Below are 10,422 nucleotides of genomic sequence, written 5' to 3'. Positions count from 1 at the left end.
CTCCAGAGCCAGGCCTGGAGAGGAGGCCTGAGGCAGAGAGAGAGAAAGAAGAAGAAGGAGGAACAGGAACACCAGGAAAGGCCCAGAGACGCAAGAAGAGAGGGAACCCTGAGATCCCACGAGTTAACGGGTGAAGGGTTGGCAGAGAAGGGTACCGGATCCCAAACTGGTGGAGGCCAATTATCCTCAGCCAGGAACCGGAGGTCGTGGTCAAGTCTTGGCGCGACCCCTCACCATATCCACCAGGAAGGCATACCATATAGGGTCAGGGAAACCGGGAAAGGTTTCACCACCAGAAGGCCCAAGGGAGCCGGACAAAGGTGGGTCCCTAGTGGGGACGGCCAGTAGGAAGGAAGAGAGGGGAGCCCTGGACCACGCTCCGGAATTGCCTGGGAGTTAGCCGAGTCCCTCGCCTGGTGGGCGCAGCACGGCTCGGGTGGTCCTTACTGCGCACAAGTGACCTGATAAAGAACTGTGAGTAAAGCTGTGAAAACTGCAACCGCACGTCTCAGTGATTCCTTGTCACACCACCACTACCACCATCATTCCTCCCTGCCTCGCCAGCTGCCCTGAGGCTATACCCCTCCCATTGGGGGTTATACCATCCACGCTGCACCACCGTACCACCGGCCTCAGCGGTCTGCCCTGCAGCGGCGGCTTCATAGCCGCAATCAACGGGTGGCGTAGTCGAACAAAACAACATCTTATGCCAAGCACCGCCACTTAGTTTGACACCCTGGGCACGGACCGGGTCACCGCCACAAGAAGACTACTACCCCCATCGGATCCGGCTCCGGGTATCCCCCGCATGCGCAACGCAGCACAACATGGCCCAGGGGGCGCGTCACGTGCATCCCTTTCTATGGCAGGAATAATTTCTGCAAATTTACTTTTGTACCGGGGATCTAACAGTGTGGCAACCCAGTAGTCAGGATTATTTCTAATTCTCACAATTCGAGGGTCATGTTGCAGGTAGTGCAGCAAGAAGGCACTCATGTGTGTTGCGCATCCAGGAGCACCAAGTCCCTGTTGTGTTGGTGGCGAGGTAACAATCATGCTTCCTTCCTCTGTCCTCTCCCCCCAACCTCGCACAACAGAAATGTGATCAAGGTCTCCCTCATCTGATGAGTCTTCCATCAGTTCGTCCTCCACTTCTTCCTGGGCTCCTGCACCTTCCTCACTAGTTTGGCTGCTACCATGCGCCCTGGTAAAACCATCTCCCCCACCCTCACATGCCTGCCGCCTTGGTGCTGCCGACCGTCTGGACCTTGCAGATGTTAGCCCTTCCGCATACAACTCCTCCTCCTCTACTTCCTCCACCTCCTCTTGTGCCACGACCTGACTCCGAATTCTGTTTAACATGTGCTCCAGCATGTAAACCACCGGAATAGTCATGCTGATAATGGCATCGTCAGCACTAAACATCTTCGTCGCCATTTCAAAACTGTGCAGAAGGGTGCATAGGTCCCTGATCTGAGACCACTCCTCCAGCGTGATTTGCCCCACCTCTGGATCTCGTTGGCCCAGGCTATACGTCAGAACGTATTGCACCAGGGCTTGTCGGTGCTGCCACAGTCGCTGCAACATGTGCAGAGTTGAATTCCACCAGGTAGGCACATCGCATTTTAGCCGGTGAAGTGGCAGGCCCAACGACTTCTGTAGAGATGTAAGTCGCTGAGCTGCGGAATGCGAACGGCGGAAGTGAGCACACAGCGACCGTGCCTTCTGCAGAAGGCCATCTAGTCTGGGATAGTGGGCTAAAAATTGCTGGACAACCAGGTTCAACACGTGAGCCATACAAGGCACGTGTGTGACATTGCCCCGGCGAAGGGCCGCACCCAGGTTTGCAGCATTGTCGCACACGGCCTTCCCTGGTTTCAGGTCCAGTGGAGACAACCATTCATGAAATTGGTTCTCCAGAGCTGACCACAACTCCTCAGCTGTGTGACTCACATTTCCCAGACATTTCAATGTAAAAACCGCCTGATGACGTTGAGCCCTACTGCCAGCATAGTAAGGAGGTGTGCAGGATCCCTTCTGCGCAGTTAGAAAGCTTGTGGCATGACCAGACAGGCTTTGGGTGCAGGTGGAAGACCGAGAGGAGGTTGAGGAGGCAGAAGCAGTGGAGGAACTTTGACATAAAGAGGATTGACGCACAACTCGTGGGGACGGCAAGACTTGGACAGCAGCCCCTTGTCCTGCTGTCACCATAGTTACCCAGTGCCCAGTCAGCGACATGTAACGCCCCTGTCCATGCCTACTCGTCCAAGTGTCTGTGGTGAAATGCACCCTGTCACACACAGAGTTTCTCAAAGAAGCGGTGATGTTGTGTGCGACATGCTGGTGGAGCGCAGGCACACCTTTCTTTGAGAAGTAGTGCCGACTGGGCATCTGGTACTGGGGCACTGCGACGGACATAAGGTCTCGAAAATCCTCTGTGTCCACCAGGCGGAAAGGCAGCATTTCTGTAGCCAAGAGCTTGCAGATGGTGAAATTCAACCTCTTAGCTTTCTCATGGCTAGGAGGAAATGGTCTTTTACTTGTCCACATCTGAGGGACCGAGGGCTGGCTATTGTGCTTAGACGGGGTTGATAAGGGTGTCCCCGGCAAACTGCCGGTCTGTGAGGAAGATGCAGGCGGACATGTTAGGTTGCCTTGATCCAAAGGTGGTGCTATCGATGTCGGACAGCGCTCAACACAAGCTGGTGTTACCACCTCCAAAGAAAATGATGACCTGCCAATCACGCTGGCTGTTGCGGGTAAAGAGGTGGCAGGTCTGCGCCCCAAAACAGGTGTGACTGCTGTCCCCCCAGTCACAGAGGATGAAGAGGCCGCGGATGCACAAGATATGGCAGACGGTGGTTGGCCCGGCCGGCTAGGCCGCATTGTAGCACACTGAGCTTCCCACTGCAACTTATGCTTCATGTCCATGTGCCGGTTCATGCATGAAGTACTCAAACTATGTATTTTTTGGCCTCTACTTAGCTTTTGCTGACAAATTTTACAGATAACACGAGTTGGGTCATCTTTATCGATCTGAAAAAATGCCCAGGCTATGCAAGGCTTAGCACCCATGCGACCTGAAGAGCCACCACGACTTGTGGTGAGAGGCAGAGTTGTGTTTGAGGATGCAGTTGTTGACGTGCTTCCAGCACTACGCCTCTGTCCAGGAAGGCGCAACCTGACCTCGTCGTCACTAGCATCTTCCTCCACCTCCTCTGCTGACCTCATCTCTTGGCTGACTGTGGGTTGACAGTAAGTGGGATCTCCAACCTCATCATCATCACCCTGTGCGTTATCACACCCGTCGTCCTCAGAGCCAACCTGTTCCTGCCCTGACAAAAAACTAAAGTTGTCGCTCCAATCAGGTATTTGAGTCTTATCATCGTCTTCCTCATTGTCTCCACCAACAGGAGTTACAGTTTGGGAATGAGGGTCTACATTATGGTCAGAACCTTCTGCGTCTGGTCCTGGATCCGACTCATAAAGATTCTGGGCATCAGTGCAGATCATTTCCTCGTCTGGATTCACAGAAGCGCTGGAGTCGACCTCTGATTCCCAGGCTATAGTATGAGTAAACAGCTCTGCAGACTCAACCATCTGTTCTACCTCATACTCAGACGGGCAGCTGGAGATTTGGGAGCTGTGAGGAAGCAAGTGCGATTGGGGTGACACCTTTGAGGACTGGAGTATTTGTGATGTTGAAGTTGATGTGGAGGAGAGTCCACTTAAAGGAGCACTTGATATCCGTTGAAGCACCTGCTGTTTTTGTGCCTCATCTGGAATTTGTAGCGATTGGCGTGGCCGTAAGAAAGGGATCTTATCACATTGTCCGCTAAAAGAAGTAGACATTTTAGTTTGGCTGGAAGATGGTCTTTCTTCTGCAGATGTTACTGTTGCTTTAACACCTACCCCACGGACACAACCTTTTTTCCCCTTCCCAACACGCCTATTCCCCTTTCCACCAGCAGCAGGCCTTTTTCCACTCATTTTGATGGTTAACTAATTCACAACTCTGGAGTTGTTTGCACAAAAAAACAATGGATGGGAACCGAGCAGAGCTGAGTGGCCAAACTGTGGTATTAGGCCAAAACTATTGGCTGGGTTAGATGCAGAAAAAAATTATATTCAATTTGCAACCTGATGGAGGTCAGTATAGATGGACTAATAGAACAAGTCCCACACACAGCTAGAAGCCCAAATATTTTTTCAGAGGTAGATGCAGAAAATTTTTTTATTCAGTTTGCAACCTGATGGAGGTCTGTATAGATGGATTAATAGAACAAGTCCCACACACAGCTACAAGCCCAATATTTTTTCAGAGGTAGATGCAGAAAAAAAATATATTCAGTTTGCAACCTGATGGAGGTCAGTATAGATGGACTAATAGAGAAAGTCCCACACACTGCTAGAAGGCCAAATATTTTTTCAGAGCTAGATGCAGACAAAAAATTATTTTGAATTTGCAACCTGATGGAGGTCAGTATAGGTGGACTAATAGAACAAGTCCCACACACTGCTAGAAGGCCAAATATTTTTTCAGAGCTAGATGCAGAAAAAAATTATATTCAGTTTGCAACCTGATGGAGGTCTGTATAGATGGATTAATAGAACAAGTCCCACACACAGCTAGAAGCCCAAATATTTTTTCAGAGGTAGATGCAGATAAAAATTATTTTTAATTTGCAACCTGATGGAGGTCAGTATAGATGGACTAATAGAGAAAGTCCCACACACTGCTAGAAGGCCAAATATTTTTTCAGAGCTAGATGCAGATAAAAATTATTTTTAATTTGCAACCTGATGGAGGTCAGTATAGATGGACTAATAGAGAAAGTCCCACACACCGCTAGAAGCCCAAATATTTTTTCAGAGCTAGATGCAGATAAAAATTATATTCAATTTGCAACCTGATGGAGGTCAGTATAGATGGACTAATAGAACAAGTCCCACACACAGCTAGAAGCCCAAATATTTTTTCAGAGGTACTGTAGATGCAGATAAAAATTATTTTTAATTTGCAACCTGATGGAGGTCAGTATAGATGCACTAATACAACACGTCCCACACACAGCTAGAAGCCCAATATTTTTTCAGAGGTAGATGCAGAAAAAAATATATTCAGTTTGCAACCTGATGGAGGTCAGTATAGATGGAGTAATAGAACAAGTCCCACACACAGCTAGAAGCCCAAATATTTTTTCAGAGGTAGATGCAGATAAAAATTATTTTTAATTTGCAACCTGATGGAGGTCAGTATAGATGGACTAATAGAGAAAGTCCCACACACTGCTAGAAGGCCAAATATTTTTTCAGAGCTAGATGCAGATAAAAATTATATTCAATTTGCAACCTGATGGAGGTCAGTATAGATGGACTAATAGAGAAAGTCCCACACACTGCTAGAAGGCCAAATATTTTTTCAGAGCTAGATGCAGATAAAAATTATATTCAATTTGCAACCTGATGGAGGTCAGTATAGATGGACTAATAGAACAAGTCCCACACACAGCTAGAAGCCCAAATATTTTTTCAGAGGTACTGTAGATGCAGATAAAAATTATTTTTAATTTGCAACCTGATGGAGGTCAGTATAGATGGACTAATAGAGAAAGTCCCACACACTGCTAGAAGGCCAAATATTTTTTCAGAGCTAGATGCAGAAAAAAATTATATTCAGTTTGCAACCTGATGGAGGTCAGTATAGATGGACTAATAGAGAAAGTCCCACACACTGCTAGAAGGCCACATATTTTTTCAGAGGTAGATGCAGAAAAAAATATATTCAGTTTGCAACCTGATGGAGGTCTGTATAGATGGATTAATAGAACAAGTCCCACACACAGCTAGAAGCCCAATATTTTTTCAGAGGTAGATGCAGAAAAAAATATATTCAGTTTGCAACCTGATGGAGGTCAGTATAGATGGACTAATAGAGAAAGTCCCACACACTGCTAGAAGGCCACATATTTTTTCAGAGGTAGATGCAGAAAAAAATATATTCAGTTTGCAACCTGATGGAGGTCTGTATAGATGGATTAATAGAACAAGTCCCACACACAGCTAGAAGCCCAATATTTTTTCAGAGGTAGATGCAGAAAAAAATTATATTCAATTTGCAACCTGATGGAGGTCAGTATAGATGGACTAATAGAATGATGCTATGCCCAAAAGATTTTACTTCACTAGGTGCAGTAAAAAAATTGGTATTCTATACACAGGTGGTATATCTTGGAACACAGATAGGCTACTCCATTGACTAACACACTCTGCAATAGGCCAAAAAGGATTAGCTTTGCTAGATTCAGCCAAATGCTGTGAAAAAAACTTGCACAGCACTGGCACAGACCTGCCTGGCAAAAACTGATAGGAACTGATGTAACCTAGTCCTGAAAAGGACTCCAATTACAATTAGTCTTTACTCCCACAATCTATCTATTTAAGAGCACAGACCTGCCTGATAAAAGTCGTAGGAAATGCTGTAACCTAGTCCTTAAAAGGACTGCAATCACAACTATTCCCTACTCCCAAGCTATCTGTAGATTTGTGCGAAAATTGGCTTGAAATTAACAAGGTATAGCGCACACAGCAACAGCGGTGCCGTCTAACACGCAGCTGCAGCAGTGAGAAAATGGTGGCGACGGGGAAAATGGCTTGGTCTTATAGGGCAAGGACATGTGACATACACTGCCAATGACACATGCCCTTGCTTGTGTGAAAAAAAGCACTTCGCTCCGTGTGTGCGCTGCTGATAGGCTGACAGATTGCACCTCCCCACTGTAAATGCGGGAAAGAGAAAAAAAAATGGAGATCTTCATTGTTCCTGCAGAGATCCATCCCCTGCCCCTCCCCCCACCCCGCTGTACACTCAAACTGCGTATTAACATTAATTTTCATCATTACTGAGAAAAAATCCAGTTATGATTTTGGTGCACGAACAGTTATCGAACATAACATCGAACAGCCGAATTTTTCTCAAATTGTTCGTGTTCGCCGATCGGCTTGAACACCGCCCAAGACAGCTCGAATTTGAGATTGGCGAACAGTTCGAGTAGAACAACGCTCATCTCTAGTCTTAGATTGTCCTATAAGGAGGTCCTGCATAGGGGCTGCCATCTTGGTGAACCTGGGGATGAACCTTCGGTAGTAGCCTACCAACCCGAGGAACTGCCTCACTTCTTTTATGTTAGAGGGGCTTGGCCAGTTCTTTATTGCCGTGATTTTGTCAGGGTCGGGGGCTACTCCTTCTGCACTCACCACGTGTCCCAGGTACTGTACCTTCGGCTTTAACAGATGGCACTTGGAGGGTTTCACTTTCATGCCAAAGCCTGCCAGGGCCTCGAACACCTCGGCCAGGTGCTTTAGATGGTCCTCGTAAGTCTTCGAATAGACAATCACGTCGTCCAGGTAAAGTAGGACCGTCTCAAAGTTTCGGTGCCCTAGACAGCATTCCATCAGCCTCTGGAAGGTCCCGGGTGCGTTGCAGAGCCCGAACGGCATATAGTTGAATTCACTTAATCCCATCGGGGTGGTGAAGGCGGTCTTCTCCTTATCAGCCTCTGCCACAGGAACCTGCCAGTACCCACTAGTAAGGTCCAAAGTAGAGAAGAAATTAGCTGATTTTAGTGCGACCAAAGACTCCTCTATTCTAGGCAACGGGTATGCGTCTTTATGGGTGATACGATTGACTTCTCTATAGTCCACGCACATTCTCATAGTACAGTCTTTCTTTTTTACCAGAACCAAGGGGGCTGCCCAGGGGCTACAACTGTCTCTAATGACCCCGGCTTCCTTCATTTCTCTCAGCATGCCCTTTGCGTTCTGATAGTGTGCGGGGTGGTACAGGTCTGTATCTTTCTTTTATTGGTGGGTGGCTCACCGTGGGGATGTGGTGTTCTACCCCTTTCACTCTGCCGAAGTCTAGCGGGTGCTTACTAAAGATTCTCTCGTACTCTTGAACCACCCGGTAGACTCCTTGTTTTTGGTGCAAGGGAGTGGAGTCAGCACCCACGTGGAGTTTCTGGCACCAGTACTCCTTGGGTTTCTGGGAACCATTACCCTCCGCCTGGGGAGATGGAGGCAAGGGTTCCATGGCCCTGACAGCATTGTGTTCAACAGTATACAATTTGGCTAGTGTAGCGTACCGGGGCAAGTGTACTTCCCTTTCCCCAATGTTTAAGATCCGGACGGGCACCCTTCCATGGCAGACATCGACCACCCCCCGGGCTGTCAAAATGGTGGGCCTGCTGTCTGAGTACACGGGTTCTACCATGGCTTGGTAGTCTCTCCCTCTTAACCCGATTGCAGTCCGACACCAGATCATTTCACTTTTGGGGGGTATGACAATGGGGAACGGGTCGCTCATCCTCACGCTACCGATCTCACCACCAGACAGTTCTACCTGTTGCCATCTCATCAGGGCTCTTATCTCATCTGGAGGACCCTCTGTTGGCTGAAGCTCGCATTCATCGCCACCTGCTGCAAAATTACAATTGCTTCTGAAAGACAATTTTCAATCACATTAGTACCCAAGGTTATTTTAGGGTGACTTTCTCGACGGTCAATGTCCACAATGATCACTCCCTGTGCCGGCAGTTCAACTTTAGCAATCTTAATGGTCATCTCTCTGAACCCCACCTGCGGCACGGGTTGACCATTGCTGGCGATGATGCTCAAGTCATCGTCTGGATAATGAGTTATATCAGTGTCACTCCAGTACTGCTTGAAAAGTACATAGGGGATGGTAGTCACTTGGGACCCGGTGTCCAGCAGTGCACTCATGGGGATACCGTCCAGCACTACGGGTAAAACCGGGCGTCCCCCTACGTACTTATCACGCCAATTAGATGGGACTGATGACCTTATGCCTGGGGGTTGGCCCTTTGCCCCAGGTCGGACCCATTTAAAGTACAGTACCTGGCTACGTGTCCCGGCTGGCTGCAACGGCGGCAAATCGGCTGTCCATCCTCAGTGTAATGATCGGCGGGCCTCCCTCTGAACGACGGGATCCTCCTCCGTCGACGCCACGGGACATCCTCCGGACTGGAAGCCAGCTTGATTGGTCCTGACGGGTCCATCTGTAACGACTGTACGGTCCTGGTCAATGCAGCAACACTCTTTGTTAGTTCTTGGACCTGATGGTGCAGGTTTGCAGGCGGGGATGGATTTAGGGCCTGCGCATCAGCCCCCACAAGGTCTGCGGGATAGGGCGCCGCCCCCTGGTGGTAAGGGATGGCAGGGCTCCGGGAAGCTACAGCGCCACCCGGTGCAGGTTCTCGGAGCACCTGGATGGCCCTATCGTTGAACTGTGCAAAAGTCAAATCGGGGTTCTGTAGGGCCATGAGGCGCAGCTGGGTTCTGTGGGCGCTGGACAGCAGACCTTCTATGAACTGGTCAGTCAATAGTTTATCTGTATTCTGCACGCTGCCAGGGTCAGCTTGCTTAATTGCCCCCAAGGCTTCCTGTAAATTTAGGGCAGAATCTCGGATGCTATCTTGAGCTCGCTGCTTACATCCATAGAACCGCATTTTGATTTCTGCTGAGGTACGGGTATCAAAGGTGTCCCGTAGACGGGTCAGAACCCCCCTTACAGTCCTTTTCTCCTCAGCTGTCCAAGACTTTACCTCCCGCTGGGCCGCACCAGTTAACTGCCCTATCAGTATGCTTACTTTCTGTTCTTCTGTCAGGGGATAAACTTTGAACAGTCTATACAGCCTTTCTTTAAAGTCGCCCAAGGTATGCGACTCGCCGGCATACTGGGGCAGCCAGGCCGCTCCGGGGATATAGGCAGGGGTGGATTAAGAGTAGCAAGGGCCCCGGGCAGTTTAGAAGGCGCGGGCCCCCTCCACACACCTGATTTATCACGTGACATGTCACATGATCCCCTGTGATAGATCATGTGATAGTTCATGGGAAATTAATTTGGCATAATATTAATTGTGCTGCCTCATCTGAGAGCAGCACAATATTGGGGCAGATACCCTGATTCCAGCGATGTGTCACTTTTTCAGCTGCTTGTTGTCATTTTGAGAAAATCACCGTTTTATCTGCTGCAGATCTAGCAGCTCTCTGAATGCTGCGCTCTGTATAGCCCCGCCCACACCACTGATTGGCAGCTTTCTGCCCATGCTCAGTGTACACAGAAATCTACTGATCAGTGATGGGGGTGGGGTCCTACAGAACTTACTAGTCATCTAGTGATAATTACCTTCTGACAAATCAATGATTTTATCAAAACAACACTAAGCAGCCCAGTAAGTGACACATTACTGGAATCAGTGCCTCTAACCCTACATTATGCTGCTCTCAGATTAGGTGGCAAAAACCTGATGACAGATTCCCTTTAAAGGAGCTGTAAAGACAAAAAAAGTTTGTATTAAAAAAAATACAAGCCATTTGTTAAATTAACTTTTTTTCATTGTT

Source organism: Phyllobates terribilis, unplaced genomic scaffold (assembly GCF_046119375.1).
Source record: "Phyllobates terribilis strain yellow unplaced genomic scaffold, ASM4611937v1 Scaffold_136__1_contigs__length_4911898, whole genome shotgun sequence".
NCBI lineage: Eukaryota > Metazoa > Chordata > Amphibia > Anura > Dendrobatidae > Phyllobates > Phyllobates terribilis.
This window is presented reverse-complemented; position numbering follows the sequence as displayed.